The 21,983-nt window shown below is 44.1% G+C and overlaps 1 protein-coding gene across 1 annotated transcript in view; it reads left to right on the forward strand.

The window, feature by feature from the left end:
• Positions 1 to 14,178: 14,178 nt before the first annotated feature.
• The window catches only part of Frem1 (FRAS1 related extracellular matrix 1), a 148,883-nt gene continuing 141,078 nt past the window's right edge, over positions 14,179 to 21,983 (forward strand). The window contains exon 1 of the mRNA XM_048452996.3: positions 14,179 to 14,808. The gene's annotated coding sequence lies outside the window, so the exon portion shown is untranslated. The remainder of the gene's footprint in view (positions 14,809 to 21,983) is intronic.

Consider the following 21,983-nt stretch of genomic DNA (forward strand, 5'->3'; position numbering starts at 1 on the left):
GTCCAGAAAGCAGTCACCATTAAATGCTCTCTGCCCTGAGAGAGAGCAGATGCTATGCTCCCCCAAACATACTCCGGAAGCGTCAGCCTGTGGGGCAGACTCGGCTATAAATGTCTGCAGTGTGTCTTCAGCCAAGATTTATGTTACAGTGAAATTAAGCCTGATTTCAAAGCGCTCACCGTTTAATCAGTATTTATGCATACTCGTAAATAACCTGAAGTTTCTCATATGGAGTGGAAGGCTGTGTCATCACACTGCTCCTACACAGAGATCAGGCGGGGTTTAAAGAAAAAGAAATTCCAACCCTCTTTGAATGGTTCCTCTCTCCTCCATTCTCAGGCTTTATTCTGTGACATGGGGAGCCTTGAATATTCGTTGACATGGATAATTTTTTTCTCTTTTCTCCCTCCTTCCATCCTTTTTCTTCTTTCCTTTCCTTTCCTTTCCTTTCCTTTCCTTTCCTTTCCTTTCCTTTCCTTTCCTTTCCTTTCCTTTCCTTTCCTTTCCTTTCCTTTCCTTTTCTGAAGCAAATCTCACTTTGTAGCCCAGGCCGCTGTGGAACTCACTAAAGAGCCCAGCTTGGTGTCATCTTCCTTAGCTTCTTGAGTATTGGGGTTTATAAGCATGGGACACCCGGGCCCTGCTTGATGACTTCTTCATAATGTAGAGAATGGCTCAGCAATGGCTTTGCTCCCCTGGAGACCTGCCTCCCCTCACTCCCCCACCATCCGGGGGTGCTTTAGAGTGGTACAGTTTGGGGACCGCATAGGTGGTTACATTTTCAGAGCTGGCTTTCTCTCCCAAGTGCCCAGAGACCACAGAGTCAAACCTGCAATTGTGGTGGCTAGGCTGATGCAGGATAGAAAGACAGATCAAAATTTGGGGAACATAAGAAAAAAATGAAGCCCCTAATCTTAATATCTGGTTGGAGTCTCCCACCAGCGGAGAAGCAAGAATTGCAACACAATTTACAAATGCTTTGGGTGTCTCTCCTTCTCGAGTTGTAAACCTTCAGTTCTCTAGGAATCTTACCAGAGAACCCGTGGACAGGACAAGAACACACACCCAACCCCTGTGCAAACCTACTGGCTCCAGTTTAAATGGGTATAATCCCATCCAAGTCACCTCCAGAGACCTTACCAGAAGTGGGGGCTCCTTAATCTATGACTTGAGAGCCATCAAAAAGCTCCGTATGGCCAATGCTAAGACCATTAACTGTGAGACTTCTTTGAGGGGCCCTGTTCAAGGGTATGTCCATGCTGAGACTCTCCTATGAGGAGGTCATACCCTCACTTGGGTATGCCTTCTTCTCTTGGGAATCGCTTGGGGCCATGTTCTCTTGTGGTGTTGGGTCTTTCCTTTCTACTTTACCTGGGTTCTGGTGATCAAACTCAGGGGTCAGGTTTGTTCCATCTCATCAAGCCTGAGTGTTTGGATTTTCAGTCTTGAAGTATAAAAATGTTTCCAGGAAAACCATCTCTTGAGGCCCTTCCAGGTTTAGTGAAAGCAGGTTTTACAGAGAAGAGGATGTCAGAAAGAATTGTCAAGAGGAGAGCATCAATTAAGATCTATGCAGTTATGAAATATTTAACTCCAAACTCAGCTTAGGGGATATTTAGATAATACTGCGTAGAGAGAACACTAGAGAGGAATACACAAATATCTACATCTCAATCTCACTCCAACCAGCGAGCTGTGTGGCCATGGAATAATTGTCACTCTGCTTTTCTAGAGCAGTTTTCTTGTCTGTGACTATTAGAAAAATAATTCCCTTTCTATCTACCTTAGAGTTTTGAGAATATTTTAATTTTCAGTAAATTCATGAATGCAAATATGAAATCATCAATTATGACCTAAAGTGTGAAGATACAATAAATATATATTCAACATTTCCCAGTGGAAAGTAAAAAGCCATACTTAGAGTCTTGATTTGTTCATACATTATTTTTGTTTTTTATTTACTTTTCTTGCGCAGTTATGATTTAAGGTGGACTGTTGGTCCAGAAGCTGATGACACAGGAGTGGCTGCCTGCAAGACCTTCCTGAGCCCAGCTGGTCCTCAAACATGCTGGACTCCATGCTGTTCTTTAAACAGGCAGTCAAGTCTCTAAAGACCCTTTGTTTGTTCAGCTACACCAATGCATAGCTGCTATGTTAGAAAACAAATAAAATATAAAGTATGGATTAACTCCAAAGGGGCGACACATTGATTGCTTGTAAATGTAAATGCTTTAGTGAATGATAACTTTTTGAATGAAACTATTAAGAAGTGGCGTTTTTACATTTCTGCCAATCTCTTTAATGTTTGACTTAATTAGAAACAGCTGGATCTTCACATCTGCTTCTGCCTTCAATTTCTCGTGATAGCACACACCACATAGACTCTGAAAAGTCACATTCTATACCCCTGAGAGAATGGGAGTGAACAAGGGTGAGTATCTCAGTTTTAAAATGAAAATAATGTTGTCCTCACGGACCCCTGAATGGCCTTGGAGGACCCTGGGTGTGTGTCTCTGTAACAAATCTACAGAATCACAGTCAGACTAAACTGGGTTGAACTTGAATGTAGTTTTTTTTTTTTAAATCCTCTTTCAAAAAGTTAAAGCTAAACTTGTAACTAGCTTATGACAAAGTAGTTTTTGTCCTGAAACTACACCCAGGAGAAATTAGTACATAAAGCTAAAAACAATGTTCATCGTAAGTTTGCTTACCATTATGAACTGGAGCAACTCAAATGTCCATTAACAGAAAATGCATAATAAACTTCTGAATATTCATACAGTAATATTCTGCATAGCAATAAGAAACTATTTACATGTAAAAAAATATGGGTGACTCTCACAGAGCCTACGTTAATTGAAAGGAGGCAGACATAGACAATCCATACTGTGTGACTGAATGCATGCAAAGTTCAAGACTGGACAAGATCATCTACTGAGCTTGAGGCTGGAAGAGTTTTCACCCCTTGACTATGTTTGAGCGTATCAACTAGACAGGGGGATGAGGGAAGCTTCCAGGTTGCTGGAAATGTCCTAGATCTGATCTACATGGTGGTTACATGAGTGTAGAGAAGTGTGTAAATGTATCAATCTCTGTATTTGAGATTAGTGTGATTTTGCTTTATACACATTAAATATCAGAATATGCGTTTAGAAATTCTATAGAACATTTTAAACTTGCAGTATGTAGGAAGTTTTGCTCCTCAGAAGAACAGGTGTCCTATTTCTCTCCTAAAGAATATGACCACCATTGACCATTTATGTTAATAATGTGTTTATTTTGTTGCATCTATGATCAGTTTACATATGTTGACTAATCTTAATAGCATTTAATCCTCATTTCAGTGCTTGGTTACAAAAGACTCTTTAGTCATATTGTTCTGTTTTTAATTCATGCCAAGTCTCCGAGATGTACAACAGCATAACTCCACTGTATATACCAGGGAATAGAGTTCTGAAAGACATAAACACAGTTTTCAAATGCCAAAGTTTACCTCAACTCCAGACCTTCTGACCTGTGCCATTTCTGCTGCTGTACATAGTGAAGCTGCTCAAACTATTGACCTTCATATAGGCTCCTCGATTATGAACAAATGATATTGTTCGTCGAAGATAGACCTAAGCATGAGAACCAACCTCAGAGACCCAAGCATGGGAACCAACCTCAGAGACCCAAGCATGGGAACCAACCTCAGACTCAAGCATGGGAACCAACCTCAGAGACCCAAGCATGGGAACCAACCTCAGAGACTCAAGCATGGGAACCAACCTCAGAGACCCAAGCATGAGAACCAACCTCAGAGACCTTGTTAGCTCTGGGACAGCTGCTCTGTGACTCAACAAATTAGAGGCCCTAGTGGTCCCGGACCCACTGAAGGCTCCTTGACATCACTCCAGAAGGGAATGCCAAAGTTGGAGAGCTCCTCCTCTTGTCCTAGTATGAGGGAATTAGAAAAACATGGGACACATGGTGAAGATGCATTCCAGAAGCATCAGTTCACTGGGATCCTGCTTCAGATGAAAGGATCAGAATTTATACATCAACCCTGTCACCAGGGCTGAGAATGTGAGCATGTTTTTAGAGTCTGAATCTCTCTTCTTTAGAATGAAGACCCATGTGTCCAGTTCATTGCTAATGGCCCCTGAGATTCTGAATACAGTTGAAAATAAACCTGGAAGGCAGCCCCTTGTAGTTATATAAGTATCTCATTGTCTTTCCTGTTTACAATAGAACCAGTAACTGAAATGTTTTATGAAGCTCAAACAAGTCAATGCCAGTGAAATAGCATTGGAAATGGAAACCGTAAGCTTTATGTACACTATTCGCAACAACCATCATTATGTATACTATTTGCAATAAGCTACATTACGTTTACTATTTACAGTAAGCTACATTGTGTGTGCTATTTTTTATATATACTCTTTGTAACATGCAGTTTGAGCAAGTGTCTACCTGAGGCAGGGCATGTAGGACTCCGTTAGATCACTTACATCCTTGGCGTTACTGAATGCTGTGTCTCACACATTAAAATGCTAACTAAGGAACCAGATCTGGTGATGTATTCCTATAATCCCAGTACTTGGGAAGATGCAGTAGCAGGATCAAATGTTCGAGGCCAGCTTGGAACTTCATCTCAACATATAAATAAATATGTAGATGAAACTCTAAGGGCCATTATGAGAACCAAGACTTAAAACATTTGATAGTCTACTAACAATAGTGAGGAATCAATTCTAGAGATGTGGCCATTTAAGAATATGAAAACACAGGAAAAATTCTCACATTAAAAAAAAAAAATATATATATATATATATATATATATATATATATATATATATATATACCAGAACAGAAATTGAGAGAAATAATAGTTTGGCAGAAAAACATGGGATAGACCAGTTATAAAGCCTTATTCCATACACCATCGTAGGGGTATTGAAAACAAACAAACAAACAAACAAAAACTAGGAAGACACTGTTTTAATGTGGCATAGAAAGAATAGCTTGTAAAGTAATTTTTGACTTGAAAATTCAAGGGAGATGAAGTTTCTTGGTACCAGTCTTGCCTTCTAGATTCTCTGGCAATCCCACGATTAATCATAGTTGATGATGAGGAAGTGTCCACAGCAAATTTTATCCAAACAACTGTGGGTGATACGCAGCCAAGTATCCCCCCGTTTCCAAGTCCAAAAACTCTAGAGAGGCTTCTGTTCCCTTCCTCGTCAATGAACGACTCACGACAGGATGCTCAGGTGTCAGCACACATTCCAGGCCTCAGTGAGTGCATCACCAATGCCCGCTGAAATGCCCTGGAGGCACTAGAATAAGGGAAGCAGGAGGTGTCGGGAGAGCTCCATCGTTTTCCAGTGACAGCATTTGTGAGAGGAGGAAATTGGATGCTAGGAAAATGCTGAGTCGGTTGTCATTATCATGACCGTAAAACTCCAGAAAGACAAGACCAAGCTACTCAGAGAACAGTGGGGTGGACAAATGTACCGGAAGAAGCACCGATATGTGCTTCATGGGAGACTGAGTCTGACCGAGAGGGTGAGTGTTCATCAGGACTGAGAGAGAAGAGTAAGGAGCCCTAAGAGTTACCAGGAAAGCATATATAAGGATTGTTGACTGTCGCCACATCCAGTGTTGCAGTCATTAGAGATTTCTGCAGAACATGGGAGCCTGCTGCATTAGGTCAGCGTCAGCATCCTAAGCCAGAGACGTGGATCTGTCTCTGCTTTGAGTGGTCTGTACAATGACACACTAGCTACTGGCTTCTAGCTTCTAGAAGCTTTCTTGAGCCATCAGGGTTAAGAGTAAGCTCCATGAAGTCGCCAAACACCCTCCATGTGGTGGTTTGAGTGAGAATGTCCTCCGCAGGCCCAGGTATTTAAATACTTGGTCCATAACTGGTATAACTGTTGGGGTTTAGGAGGTGTGGCCTTGCTGGAGCAGTCTGTCACTGCAGGGCTGGTTTTTAGCTTTCAAAAGTCTCTTGCCATCCCAGTTCACTCTCTTTGCTTCCTGCCTGTGGTCTGAGACATGAAGTCTCAGCTGTTCCCGCTGATGTGCCTGCTGCCTGCTGCCTGCTGCCTGCTGCCGCAATTCCCTGACGGGCTTTCCTCCCTCCGGAAGCATGAGCCCAAATAACTAACTTTTCTCCAACAGGCCTTGGTCATGGTGTTTCATTACAACAATGGAAAAGGAGCGAATATAAACTCCCCAAATCTAAATTTTGCCTCTCTCTTGTGACTTTTTGCTTTAAGTTTCAATGACACCTAATTCCTTGTAGTTTCCTGCCAGAAGCAAATTGCAGGCCTCTCAATTCTTGTGACTTTGCAGACACTACTAGTTAAATAACCTTTCTCCCTTTCTGTACTTGCCTATTACTAGTTCTCATTTCTGAATGCATCCTGGCAGGTGGGGCCTTTGGGAAGTTATCTCTGGATGCTCTTCTAATGCTTTGGTTGGCTAGGATTCCAGACACCCTTGTTCCTCCTATACTTTCTGCACACACACTCATTTTATTAACACGAGGTTACACAAGGCCATGTTCTTGCAAGTCTGAGATACACTTTGTGCATAGCTACCCCTCAATACTTCACTACATTTATCTTTCTTTCCTCTCCTCGTTCTACTACTCCCCATTGTTCCTCAGACACTTTTGCTTTTGATGAAGTCAAGAGATGGAAACTAAGCAAGCAAGTTAGGAATAAGGGCCTCAGCCATTGTCCTTGGCCAGAAGCCTGGGTCCTATTCTGGCTAGAGACCAGAAATGACAGAAATATTGGGGACTCTGGTTCTTGATGTTCCTAAATGATTTGAGGGTCTCATTTATTGAGAGGGGAATGTTGCAGTAGCTGCAGATGCCGTTGAGGCTTTGGACTGTACCTCATTTCTCTGCTAACACAAAAAGTAAGTGTCAGCTTTGCTCCTCCTTGAGCCTCTTGGTCAAATGGTCATTGTGATCGGTTCCAGAGATTAGAACATTGTATACTATTGTCTCCACCCTTAAGAGTTAATCCAACTAGGACTGGCACTTTCCCAGTAAAGAGTACCCACTGGAAGACTAATTTATCTAATGTCATGCTTTGGATATGGGAGGAATAATTACCCCTTTAATGAGATAATATACTCATCCTTTCCAGAACCGCTCTCTCACACACCTGCAGACTCTTGTAGAACTTTCACCAGGCAGCATGTCTTAGTTAGGGTTTCTGTTGCTGCAAGGAGACATCATGACATAAAGCAAGTTGGGGAGGAAAGGATTTATTTGGCTTACACTTCCACATTGCTGTTCATCATTGTAGGAAGTCAGGATAGGAACTCAAACAGGGCAGGATCCTGTAGCCAGGAGCTGATGCAGATGCCATGGAGCGGTGCTGCTTACCGATTTCCTTCCTTCTCATAATTTGCTCAACCTGCTTTCTTATAGAACTCAGGACCACCAGCTCAGGGATGGACCCACCTACAATGGGCTGGGCTCTTCCTTATCAATCACTAAGAACATGTCCTTCAGCTGAATCTTAGGGAGACATTTCCTCAGCTGAGGTCCCCTCTTTTCAGATAACTCTAGTTTGACATAAGACTACCCAGGGCACAGCTCTACAGATCCCGACCCTTCAGAATTAGAAAAATAAAAAGATGTACTTCCCTCCTTTTTTTCTTTCTTTCTTTTTAAATCTCTTTTTCTTTTGGGTAGTGACCAGGTTCTAAGCATGCTTCCCCCGACACTCTGGGCTTTCTTTAGACCACCTCCACTCCCACCGTGTAGCTGCTCACCAACCTTCATTGCTAAACTTTCTGGATTTCTTGAACAATAATTATAAAGACATGACTTTCTCTCTTTTGCTTACCCATCCACCTTGCTGCTGAAAATTACAGCTTGTCTGCTCCATTGTTCTCTCGAGCCTAATACAATTGCATTCAGCTCCCTTGTGAGTGCATTGCTAAACTATTTTTATTAATCAGACTAAGAACCCCCAAATGTTTATATATCTATAAAGTCTAGGACGCCCAAGTGAGAGAACACATGTGATGTTTGTCTTTCTGTGACTGATATCACACACCTAATATGATTATTTCCAGTTGCATCCATTTTCCTGCAAATAACATATCTTCATTCTTCCTTACGTCTGAAAAAATTCCATTGTATTTATATACCACAGTGCCCTGACTCAGTCCTCTGTTTCTGGACACCTCGGTTGGTTCCATAAGGGTTGGTGTGAACAGGGCTACGGTAAACACAGATTGTCAAGTATCTGGTTATGCTGACTTCTCAGGAGTCACACAGCCGGGTAGCTGGGGCACACGGAGCTCTATTGTTAGCTTTCCTGCAGCACATCCACAGCTGATTTCCTTAGAGCCTGGATTATTCCGCACTCCCTCGGGTCATGCTCCCTCCCTTTTGCCTGCACTCTCTCCAGCAACCGTCCTTGTTTCCCTGATGTCTGCTAGTTTGGCTGGAGTGAGAAAGGAAACTCAATGTAGATTTAATTTGTTTTCCTGATGGCTAAGGAGGTTAACATTTTAAATATTCAAATATGTTTATTTGTACTCTTACTGTGGGTACTGTCTGCTCCTTTTATTGGTTGAGTTGTTTCGGGTTTGGGTGGGTAGTTTTTTAATTAAAGATTTATTTTTATTTTTGAAGTTGCACATGTGCAAATGTTGGGGGGGCAGGTGCATGTGTGTGCAGTTGCCCATGGATGCCAGAAGAAGGTAGGGTATTGGATCCCTTGAACCACACGCTTTACCACCAAGCTGCTCCTGCCCCTTCTCAACCAGCTCTATAGTCTTGCTTGGATTATAAAATTCTTGAGGGCAGGTCCTGGTCTCAATCATCCCTGCTGCTCTAGCTATCAGTAGTCCCTGGCTTGAGGCTCATTAACCCCTAGGGAAAGGGCCAGCACATTTGGGTTCTAGGGAGACACAGTCAGTGTCTGGTTTCAGCCTCATTTCTTCAAATAAACCCGCAGCTTTGTTAACAGACTCCTGTAATTCACATCATCAAAGATAATGAAAGCATCTTTTTGTTTTGGTTAGCTCTAAGTTGCTATGATTTTTGTTTTTCACTGCCATGGATACACTTTGAGACTTTGCTCATAAAAGGCATTGTCTATTGAGAGAACCTGAATTAAGATATTTTCCTAGAACCACATTTACAAAGCACAGAGAGCCAGTGTGGTGGCTTGAAAGAAAATGGTCCCTATAGGGAGTGGCACTATTAGGAGGAAATATGGCTTTATTGGTGTGGGTGTGGTCTTGTTGGAGGAAGTGTGTCACTGTGGGGGCGGGCTTTTCAAACTCCCATGCTGAAGCTATGTTATAGTTCACTTTCTGCAACCTGTGGATCAAGATGTAGAACTCTCAGCTCCTTCTCTAGCACCATGTCTGCCTGAATGTTACCATGTCCTGCCATGATGATAATGGACTAAATCTCTGAAGCTATAAGCCACCCTAATTAAATGTTTTCTTTTAAAAGAGTTGCCATGGTCATAGTGTCTCGTCAAAGCAGTAGGAACCCTAACTAAGCCAGTAAGCAGACTCCCCGCTTCATGAGACATGCTGAAGTATGTGGGGAAACACAACACAGCTCCTGGCTTTAAGCTCTCCATGCCACACGAGCATGGTTAAAATGAAAGACAACTTTAAACAAAACACTTCATGCTGTGTTTGGTAATTTTCCTATAAAAACAGAGAGAAAAAGGATTCCTGATCAGCCTTTTATATTTCTAAATAGAATCAGTTCAATGCTAGCATTTTAGGCTTTGTTTAAGTTAATTAGTAATGAGAAAGATGCAGGGCCAGTTTTAACGGCACATATGTGTGAATGGGCTCTGCTATCTGTTTTTTTTTCTTTTTTCCTGCCAGTGTCAATTCCATAGTTTCTTATTTACTAAAAGCTCTACCATGTAAAACACTAATATTTAGGATTATTTTTCTAGGAGTTAGTTGGTACAGGTATATATATTAGTACCATGAGCTTTCGCATGTTGATCTTGTAGCTGACAAATGCTTAGTAGGTACATTAGTAATTCTAAAATGTTTTACATAAACACCTGTTTCAGAAATGACAAAAGGCTTGTTTTTCCCGAGCTGTCCTTAAGCATCATTTTTTTTTTCTTTTGCTATTTAGGTTTTTCTAGCCTGTGTTGAACTGTAGACATTGTACCAATATACACTTGAGAAGATATACAAACTTATCTGGTATTCTTGGTTCTTTGATGGTTTTCTGGCCTTTGTGACTTTCAAACCAATAGCTGTTGAGTTTTGTTGAATGTCTTTTCTCATTTTTAATGTGTTAGCATTTTGCTGATGATAAAATGCCCAGGAAAAACTGCTTAATTAGGAAGAGGCCCTAATCTCAGAGGTTTCAGCCCACGGCTGTTGGGCTCCCTTGATTTTAGGCTGTGGCAGGGCAGGGAGTATCATGGTGCAGCCAAGGAATAAAGAGAAAGGGTGGGCAGACATGGTCTCAATATCCCCTTTGAGAACATCTCCCTGCAGACCAAACTACCTCGAGTTAGCACTTGCTCTAAAAGGTTCCAGTGCCTCCCAATAGTGTCATATGCTAGCCACCGAGCATTTAACATGTGGGATCTGGAAAGTATTTTCTCATGGTCAACACACAGAGCTGTGGTCTAGAAGGGATCGAGACTGTCTCAAGCTCGCAGCTAATTTGATGACGTGTAAGCGTTTCCCATATAGTACTACTAGTTTTGGTGGCATGAAAGCTAGAAGGTTGAAGAGTCACAGAGAAGAGCTGGAACCTGGCACCATGTGACAGGGTCAGAGTCCCCAATGACCCAATGATGGCCCCAGAAAAGCCATTAGTGAATGTGCAGCCCTGGTCGCAGTGGCGAGCACAGCATGTTGGAGGTGAGGTGCCAGAACTTAACGTGATGACCATCACCGATAGCCGTAGGTATGAAGCAGAGCCTGCCTGAGCCTTAAAAGCCCTATGAAATGTGGGTAGTAGAGCCTGAGAAGAAGAATTGCCTAAGTTCTTTGGAGCCCAGAAGATCCCGAGTTAGTTCAAAAAGTTAGATGCTGAATTATTCACACCGTTAGAATTTGGATTTCATTTGATTTCTTACTGTGCCCTGGTTCTTCCTTGTTTTTTATGTTTTAGGAACCCACAGACTTGGGACTTTTATAGAGAATTGTGTTGTTATTATTATTATGGAAGCTATACACATGGAAACTGATGTTAGTGAACAGTCTTGAAATATATCTCTCAAAACTGTTTATCCTTAATGTATGTAATACCAACTCATTATTTTCTTGGACATCGTTGGCCTTTAAAATAATTCTGGAGCTATGTATACAGCTCAGTTGGTGCAGTGATAGCCTAGCATGCAAAGCGCCTGGTATCAGTTGCCAATGCCACATAAACCAGGCACACATATGTAATTCAGCACACTCAGGAAGAACCACAAGGTCAAGGTCATTCTGTGCTACAAAGAATTCTAGACAGGTCAGGCTATACAAAACTGTTGAACAAAATTTCTTGGTTGTTAAATGTACAAGTCAACGGACATAACTAAAATGTAATATGCCCAGTAATACTCCAATTATTCCATTTATTTTTCTTTGTGATTTAAATGGATTGGGTGTTTACCAAATATAAAATCTCATTTAGAAGATGAAATAAAGAGAATTAGACTTTTACAAAGTTTTAAAGGCTGTGGGACTTCTAAAAATTAGAATGTGTTCTTTATTAATATTAATGTAAAATCTTAGGAATAAATAGAAAGAAAAAGTTATGACTGAAGAGTGATGTGTTTGGGTGTCGAGTTGACACGGGGTTACCTGTGCTGTTTTCTGTATTGTCAGTTTGACACAAGCTACAAGAGGGAACCTCAGCTGAGAAAATGCCTCTGCCAGACTGACCTGTAGACAAGTCTATGTGGCATTCTCTTGATTAATGATTGGTGGGGGAGGACCCAGCACGCTGCTGGTGGTCAAGCATCTGGGTAGGTGATTCGTGGAAGGCAGAAGAAGACAGCAAGCTGAACAGGAGCCTGAAGGCAGGTCAGAAAGCATCGTTCCTCCCTGGCTTCTGATGCATCTCCTGCCTCCAGATCCCTGCCCGAACTTTTCTTCCTGACGGACGGACTGCAAACTATAAGATGAAATAGACCCTGTCCTCCCCAAGTTGCTTTTGATCATGATGTTTGTCAAAGCAACAGAAAGCAAACCAGGACACCTGCTTAATCTATATTAAAATGTATATAAAAATATCTTCAGCAAAATCTCCAACTGTTGCTCTGTAGGCCAGCTAGTCCTAAAAGTCCTTCCAGTATTGAAACCAGGAGTCCTCCTTAGGCTTGGCCTGGGGTCCTTAAAAGTCTGGGAGAACTCCTTCCAGTGCTGAGGGTGGCAGTGTGGAGCTGTGTCTCTGTCTCTCACCACTGACATGCACTGTCCTGTGTCATTTTTATATTTTTCTTATCATTCTAGCCAAGACTAGAAATAAAATGCATTATTTTTGTGACATTAAGTTAGCAGCCCGTTTTCAGAGGAGCTCTTAATTGTTTCTTTGCTAGTTTTAGCAAACATCTCGGCTTTGCATTTTAACTCACTCAAAGAATACCAACTGATTAAGATAAATGGGATTATTATTTCTACAGTCCCCAATTTTTTTGTGTGGATTATATAAGAGAATTGTTTACACAAATAGCACTTTAGATTTCGGGGTGTTTTGACCACTGTCCGTTCTGGACAATGTTCAGCCCGTTACAGCAAACCTGGTGTGCATCACTAGCCTCTGAGGGATTGCCCTTCCACAGGCACCTGACGTATGATGCAGTCTGTGTCTGCTTTTATCTTAGGATACGGAAGGACTTTTCCCCATGGAGGTTTTCTGAAGTATTTACTTGTGTTTCCAGGCTAATCCACAAGCCCCGTTCAGCACTGCTGTTAGCAGAGGCACACACAAACACACACAGGCTAGCATTTGCTAAGTGGATTCTGCATTACAACTAACTACACCTAAAACTGTCTTCATTTCTTTGGTGGTGAGCTGTTCACAACCTGGAGAATCTTTAAGTCCGTTTGAAAGCAAAATTACCTTGCCCTGTTTCTTCTCCATCATCACGGTGGCTTGCTTTCTTCCCTCTCAGACAGCACAGGCTTGATGCATTGCCGCTATATTTGTTTACAGTGTTTATTTCCCTTACTTGATTATTCAGGTTTACTACCTGCTTACTCTCACAGTCCTGCAAGAAAGCAGAGGCTTCTTAAAGATTCTGAATCTCCCAGGACTCTGAGTAAGTATGTTATACACCTTTATTAAGAAAGTTTCCACAAACCATGCTTTAAAAATCAAAATTGTTTCTCTCTCTTCTTTTGTATCATTTTTTATTTTTTCATTATTGACCTCCCTCTCCTTCCTTCCCTCCTCTGCTCATGTACCACCACCCCCCCCCATTCTTTTTTTTTCCACCCCTGCTTTCCTAATTAGGAAGGGGCAAGGCATGGCAGCAGCGTATCAGCACGTCCATGTGGAATTGGATTTATCTATTTTTAAATCTGTACATTTTATCCTAATAAACAATGGGATTCTTGATCGCATTGTGGTACATGTATATTTATGTCTTATTCACTCCTTCCCAGACCCTCTCTTGTCTCCCCAACCCCCAACTCCCAACCTCAAACTACCCTTGTGTTTTGGGGTTTGCAATGCCTTTTGCCTTGGGCTAAGGGTTCTGCAAGTCTCCACAGGCTGTTTCCCAAAGTGAGGTCCTGCCCTGACTTCTCAATTATGACTCCTTGAGAAGTTCAGCCAGAAAGTGGGCTGCTTTTACTTCCGGTGGGAACAAACACAGGGAGGCAGTTTCATATATAGTCGCTAAGCCCTTTACCCACGGGATCCCGAGATTAGACGAAAGATCTGCTTTTAAGAGAGGTGCACCTCCCCACGGGTCATGTACCTGAACTGGCAGCCGCATCAAGTATTGCATAAATGAAAAGCTAAGTGTTTTTTAAAGTTAGAATCCAAGATGTAAGATCCATTCTTGCATCTTTTCCTTTAAATACCATGACAAAAGTTCAAAAGGGCCAGTCCCCTCCCCCACCCCTTCCCAAAGCTGAGCATGGCCTCTGAATTTAAATATCGACCTTTCGGAGCTGGAACTGCGTCCTGGAAAAGAGTGCAGGGAAAAGTGTGTTTGAAGAGTCTGTGCGAATGTGTATGTGAGTGTAGCATGAGCCTGCCTGCACGTGTGTCAGAGTGAATCCCTGCGTGTGTGTGAGTGTGTGTGTGTGTGTCCTGACAGGGGAGACTGCTTCAGCTCAGCCAGCGGTGATAGTGAGAAAGGAAGCTGGGAAGAGAAGCAACCGACCTATTAACAAAAGCTCAGTTTTGTCCCTGCTGACCAGCTAGCAGGCAGAAGGGACGGGAGCCGAGGCTCCCCGCCAGGGGGGTCGGGCTCCCTGCAAAGAGTCGCAGGCATCCTTGCCACGCCTTCCTTAACCCGCCCTTCTCTGGGGAGTACAGAAACTTGGCGCTGGGGAAGTAAGTTTCCTGAGCCACGGCAGCGGCTTTGGAGGAGACCAGCAAACAGTGTGTGTCTAGGAATCTCCAAGTCTCTACCTATTTGTGTTGTGTGGCTTAATGGATTTTCAGTACCAAGAAAACCTCCTCAGCTTACTTGGAAGACTGGAATTTCAGCTCCCTTCCTTGACTGGGATGTTTTTTCTCCCTCTTCCTCTGAAAACTCTTTAAACTCGATTACCAGGTCAGGACCACCAGCCATCCACGTCCCAGGGTGTCTAGCTCTTGGCTTGGAAAGAAAACCACCACCTGTAAGTACCCGCTTCCGGTGCTTGTCTGCTCTTGAATGAAGGTTCTGTTAGCAGAGTGCCCCAGCGGTGGAAAGCCGGGAGCAGCAGTGAGCAGAAGGTTGCGGGGCAGCTTGCAAAACTAATTCTGCTAACTCAGAAGGCGGGCACTTGCCTGTTACCAAACCAAACGCCTCCGCGTGCCTAACTCTTCTGATTCCACCCTCAGGGCACTCGTAAGGAAATAACCGTTTTACATTTTTGTGAGGATTTCCCTGAAGTTAAGAGTTTTTTTTTTTCTCTCAGCTAAAGGAAATAACTAAAAGAAAAGATGCAAAATTAACAGCATAGGTAATAGCCTCAGGGTCTAAGACTCTAGAGCATGGGTGGTCTCGGGAACTTTTGAATAGCTTAGTTACATTTGGATATGTTGTTTCAAAGTATGAGTCTTGTTTTGTAGGGATGAAAGGCAGATGAGGAGGCAAGGAACTCATTGTTCTGAAGTGTGACTGGGGTTTAGGCTTCCAGCAGTTTAGGAATGAGGTTTGGTCCAGACACTTCAGTGCTGGAGTAAGTAACTAATTTCTGGGAGTTTTCATCCCGGTCACAGACATCACCTTTAAGGCATTTAACTTTAGTTTCTGGGTTTCGCTTTGTTCTGTTTACTGTGGCATTCAGTCTTGATGAGCGATGTGGCTTTGAAAGGATGTTTCAAGGGCTAGTTGGTGTTTATAGATGGCATTGTTGCTGGGGAGATTAACCTCTTCCAGGCTGCTTTGCAGACCCAAGGAAGGAGTGGGTGCTCCTTAGGTGTCTGCTCTGCAAAATCATGGCCCTCCCTTACTCTTCTGAAGCTGGAGAAGTTTCATGCTGGCGTCCCGTGCCTGTCACTTTGATAAAATGTCTTCTGTGTAACTTCTAGCTGAATCTGCCCTTTCTCTCCATTCTGAATTCTCAAAATTTAATATAGATAAGAATCTAAGCTGGTGGGTCATACATCTGTAACCCCTGCACCTGGGAGGCTACAGCAGGAGGATCACAAGTTCAAGGCCAACTTGGGCAGTGTAGCAAGACTGGGGAGAGAGAGGAAAGAGAGGAGAAAGAGAGAGGAAGGGGGAGAGAGAGAGAGAGAGTCAGAGAGAGAGACAGACACAGAGAGAGGGAGAGAGAGAGAGAGAGAGAGAGAAAGGGAGAGAGAGAGAGGGAGAGAGAGAGAGAGAGAGGGAGAGGGAGGGAGAGAGAGAGAGAGAGAGAGAGAGAGAGAGAGAGAGAGAGAGAACGCCAGTCCCCTTTGGAACAGGAATCTTCCCAGGTCTAGCTGATGCAGGTGATACTGCCTTTGAGTAAACATTGCCGTACACTGTTCTAGGGAGTTAAATTCTTTAAAGTCATGTATTTAGTTAATATCAAACTCCGTGTCTGAGTAATAAGCCTGAGCTTCAGTTGATGCTGACCAGGACTCACGTGTAACATAAATTTGCCTTCTTGACTGCCAAGCCAGGGCTTTCTAGCCCTTGTCCTCCCCTGCTGTCCGTACGATCTGCCTTCCTGTGGCCACGAGTGACTGTGATTTGTGTGCAGGTACTGGGATGATATGTTGCCAGATGCTGGTCTGCACAGCCGGCTTGGCCCTCAGGGCTTAGCGAGGCTGGTCTTGGACACTTGATCTCTGGGGGTGTTATTCGCCAATCTGGAGCTGGGCTGGAGTAAGTTGGGCCGAATGAAGCTGGATTTCTTGGAAGAGCACAGGATCCTATTCCTAGAAACTAAGTATGTCTCAGGCCAACCCTCGGTGACTGAACAGGAAGTGGCTCTTCATGCTGCAGTCCTCGTGTGACAGCAGACTAGAGCTAGAAGAGTCAACCTCGCATCTGATGGCATTCAGTAGACAGCAACCAGGGTGTGCTTGTCAAGGCCCCTTTCCCGCTCTGTCCTCCTCCAGGCTCAGTGCTAGTTTCTAAGGATTCCAAAGTGACCAATAGAGACGGCATGAGCAGGGACCTTGTCCCCACTGTGTGTCCAGTCTCAGCTGTTGGCAGCCAGTCTTAGGCTGGCACCTTCTTGTTCTAACCTCCCCTTCCTCTGTTAGTAAAGGAGGTAGATCCCCTGAGTTTCCTCCTTTCTCTTCCACGCTAGGGTCAAAGGCCAACCTTGCTTACAAGCTGCACACCAGCCCCAAGTTTGGATGTGATTCTAACATTGACCAACTCTGTCTTCTAAATGCAGACATAAAGTGTGAAATCTCTTAAGCATTATTTGTGGGATAGACTCAAGGGTTTATTTTTACCACTTTTCTTTTTTTTAAAAAAATCTTAATTGCATCTTCCAGATTTTACTCTCACCAGGACCGGGATCACTAGTGTCTTCTTATCGGAGCGAACACCCACCCCTCACAAGGGGACCAAGCGGCTCTCTAGGAAGGCTGTCTCTCTGGGCCAGGTCACACAGGAGGCCTCACTCTCTTATCGTGTCGGAATCTGATGTAGCTCACTCTTTAGAGAGAGAGCTGGGTGGTCTGAACGGGGCTTGTGACTTCCATGGTGCACAGCTTGCAACCTGACCCCTCCACTCAGGAGGCTCCCCAGCTTTTGTGCATCTTGATGAGAGGCTCCAACAGAAGGTGCTGGGGAAAACAAAAGGCAAACAAAGCCCCCACTCCCAGATGGAATCTTGGTTGTCTGTCTGCCATGTAGCTCCTTTTACCTCCGTGACAACAGCTCTATTTCAAAGGACTTGAAAACTTGGCCATCGAGATAGGGGAGTGCCATGTGTTTTCCCGCATAGCCTCCAGCAGCCTGAGACACTCTGTGTATAGGAAGTTGATGCAGGCTGTGGACTGGGATCTGGCAAAGGAAGCACACACTTTACAGTGTTCCTGCCCCTCAATGGAAGTTTTCACAAAAGGCAAACACAGTTGGCTGTTTTGTTTGTTTGTGTTTTTTTTTTCCCCTTTAGGGTTGTCTGTTTTCATAGGGTTGGTGATATTTGGGAATGTGTATTAAAAGATCCTTAGAAATGCTCCCTTCGGGCATCATTCGAAGGTTGCTCAGGTTGCAGGCCACTTTGCACTCTCAACTTCATTTTCCTGTCTGGCCCCTAGAGACAGGGAGCAGATAAACATTCCAGGACTGACAGCAGGCTTGCACCCTGGGACTCAGCTCTGCTTTCTATCAAATGCTATCAGCTGCCCAGTGGCTACAGATGCTCTGCCGTCTTCGCTTAAGGAAACACACACACACACACACACACACACACACACACACACACACACACACACACACAGACCTTTGTGTCCTGAGGCCCCTGCCCTGACATCTCATCCCAGGGTCTGCTTTCCTCCTTAGCACAATTCTTCCTTTGTTAACAAGAAATGGGCGGCACCTGCAAAGTGAGGAAGACCTCAGAAGGTGTAGAAATCCCCAGGGGAAGTTTGGCACAAATGTGGAAAAGCTGTTGAACATTCCCTCTCATACCGTAGAAGCCTGGCTCCTCCTTCCTGTGAGCGCCCTGTGAGGACCCTACTCCTGGACAATGTAGCTATTAATTCTGTCTTTTGTGGATGTCCTGCTCTGGGATAACATGGTTAATGTTTCTGTTCCACTCTATAAACCGAGAGATAACACTGATGCCACAGCCATCGGATATGTTACGAGTAAGTTCCAACCCAGGTTGCAGGGTCCCTGGATCTGAAACTTCAATCAGGCCAGTCAGCTAGCTACCTGGAGAGTGAAACAGAGGGTATTAATACTTACCTTGCTGGACGTTTGCATGTGGTCTTTGCAGTGATGAATCTTATTTGAGAGAGGGCTCATACAGGTGCAAAGACTGGAAAGGAGCAAAAATGTGGTGAATTGCAAAACATACTAGAAATGAGAAGAGAAATAGATGGTTTTCTTCCAGAGTCCTCTGACTGGGGGAAGCAGTCGCTAGCCCACCACTGCCCTCTGACTGGGTGGAGCAGTCACTAGCCCACCAATGCCCTGGATTCTATCTCAGAAGTGACTGGTAAGGTATTGGGACAGTCATTTCATCTTTCTGACTCATCTGACTCCTGAGTTAGAGAAGTCGTTTCAGATACGTGTAAAAGGGGACCACCTTCTTACTTTGCATTTGGCTTTATTGTAACAACCGCTTCAGTTTCAGGGAGAAATGTCTGAGAATCTGAAACTCTGGGTTGTGGCATCATAAGTCTGGATTGTCTGCAAATGGAAAGACAGAGCCATTGACGCACACAAAGCATGGCTCTCTCCTGCCCCACCAACACTTTTCCTCCAGCCCTGATATTCCCCTGGAGTCAGTTATTTAACTGATTTACACTGTAGAGTTTCTCTGTACAGCACCCAGGCCAACCCTGGAGAAATTTGAGTAAGCAGAAGAGTGTGACCTTTATCTTGAAGCTGCTTCCAGGCCAGGGGACAAGACAGAAACTTTTGTTTTAAAAACCTTCAACTAGTGATGAAATGCCTGCAGTGGCCCAGCACTGCTGGATTCCATGGGAGCAGAGAGTGAGATCTGGGAGGAATCAATAGGATTTGGCCAGGTGAGCGAGGCAGTGGGAAGAGAGGCTGCCCCGAGCAGGCAGGCTCTGAGCTGAGATGGTAATGTTTAAGGAAGGACAAAAGTCATACTTGACCAGCAGGCCAGTGACCAGGAGATGGTGGTAATGGAAGAGCCTAGAGAGGAGGTCAGGGGTCAATCTCACACCCAGAAGGGAGGGAACCCAGAAAGCGCACAATCCCCACTCCTTCCCTCTGACAGGGGGCCGAGCCCTTCTCATCGCTGGATGGAAATAAGTGAAACCATTCCCTAATTCTCTCTGTTTCTCTGTCCTACAGCCGTGGTAAGGTTGCCTTCCTCAAATAATTACTTCCAAAACAGGTCTGCTTTTTCTCATACATATGCAGTTAATTTTGAAGATATATAGAGTTACACATTTTTGCTTATTGAATGCCCTGGCTTGAGTCCATCATTCCAACCACAGTTATCAAGGCTGTGGATCTAGGTTATGTCCTCAGTGACAGCAGTCGGCCCACTAGGATTTGTGCTGTCTGTGATTTGGATAGGTTTGCCTTCTACAGCTTTGTTTGGGGACTTAAAGCAGCACTGAGACAGATCCCAGATGTCTCTCAAGAGAAATGATCTCTCTCTCTCTCTCTCTCTCTCTCTTTCTCCTTCCCTCCCTCTCTCTTCTCTCTTCCCTGTCTTTAGGAAAGGAACTATTCAGTGTCTTTGTGACCTGTAATCATGGCAGGATCTAAGTTGTATCATGTGTTTTCTTTTCTCCTTCTTCCCCCTCCTTCTTTTCTTCTTCTTTCTTTTCTTTTTCTTTTTCTTTTTCTTTTTCTTTTTTTTTTTTTTGAGACAGGGTTTCTCTGTGTAGCCCTGACTCCTGGAACTCCCTCTGTAGACAATGCTGGCCTCGAACTCACAGAGCCCTGCCTGCCTCTGCCTTCTGAGTTCTGTGATTCAAGGCGGGCGCCACCACCACCCAGCAGGTTTTCTTGTTTTGACAAAACCTTCAAGACACAATAACTATTGAACTCTTAATTTCATTTATTTTTTAATTTATTTATTATGTATATAGTGTTCTGGGCGCCAGATCTCAGATCTTATTATAATAGGTGTGAGCCATCATGTGGTTGCTGGGAACTGAACTCAGGACCTCCAGCACAGCACTCAGTTCTGTTAACCTCTGAGCCATCTCTCCAGCCCTTGACTTTATTTTTTAAGTCCATTCATTGAAAGCCTACTATCTGCCACAGACAGCTTAGCTCCTCTACCTTCAAAACTCATAGACAAATAGAAGCACAGAAGAAATGTCTTGTGATGGATTTAAATAAAAATATGGTCTACAGGGGCAGAGAGAAAAATCCGTCTGAGGGGGTCAGTTGGGTTTTAGAGCGTCTAAGGAGGCATTTCAATGGAGTTAACAAATGTGAAGGGTGGCAGGGAGAGCAGAAGCAGTAATTGCCCAGGCCGTGTGAATCTGGCCCCTAACAGGAACTCAGCATCACTTAAGGCTATGTGTCTTGATGACCAGTCGCCCAGCAGTTAAAGTCCTAATGACCGGTTTCAAATTGCAGACCCAGTGATAGACTTTCCCCTTGCTCTCTTTGCCTTCGTTCACTTGGCTTTCTCGTCTTTGACTGTTTCCTTCCTCCTGTGGAACTGGACAACTGCTGACCATATGTCACGGAGCGTGCCTTGAATCTGCTGGCTGTGGCTTCTGCTGACTTATTGTCTGCTTTTGGACAATAGATCTGAATGAATCCACACAGTGTTTATTGGAATGGTTTTCCTTAAATATGAAAGTGGCCGGTGCCCTCAGCCTTTTAACTTCGTGGGATGAGGAAAAAAACTGCAGTTGGAGGTGCCATTTGGCAATTAAAAATTGACTTGGGGGGGGTGGGTGCTGCATCGGTAGAGAGGTAGGAGTCATGTGGCCATTTAACTATTTAAATAGCAAGCAAAGAGCCATGTAGCCACCACCTTTGGGTGTTAGCTGGTCCTTCAGATTGTTAAGACACTGTGGAGCAATAAACTAGACTGGAACCTGTAGCCACACACAAAGCTCCACTTATAAAATCAGCTCATAGTGTATGTTCTGGAGCTTGGTGTCCTCAAGCAGGACTTCCGGCTAGCTTTATACTTTTGTCTTATCTTTCAAACGTCCCAGATGGAACACATTTTATCTTTCTCACGTGGCCATAAAACCCACGTGGTGCTGATTTGATGGCCCCAAGTAGGGGGGAGCAGCACGTGGTGCCGCAGCGTGTGGTGCCCTGTGCCCCATTTTGTGTTACAGCTGGTCTCTGACCTCGCTCATTGATGGCTGATGGATTGCTTGACTAGGAACGGTGGTCTTCATTTACTCCCAACGAAGAGACATTTCCTGGTCTGTGGTCTGGTATGCTCCTTTGTTGTTAGGTCCCGTATGTGAGGAAATCAGGGCCCGGGGGAAGCATGGCTAGGAGGATTCTGGGCCCTAACTCTTGTTCACTTCAGTATTTGCCTTCAGTGAGCATAGCCAACAAAAACTACGTGAGCCCATGACATAGAGACACGGTTACACTGAGTTTTACAGCAGCTTGGCACCCACAGGCTGTGTACAGACATCATGCATGGCTGAACTGAGAGCCCTGTGACCGCAAGGCTTTAGGACAACATCATAGTGAGGTGCAGGTGCTTGGAGTGTGAGC

Source organism: Myodes glareolus, chromosome 3, assembly GCF_982192425.1.
Source record: "Myodes glareolus chromosome 3, mMyoGla1.1, whole genome shotgun sequence".
NCBI classification, from domain to species: Eukaryota; Metazoa; Chordata; class Mammalia; order Rodentia; family Cricetidae; genus Myodes; species Myodes glareolus.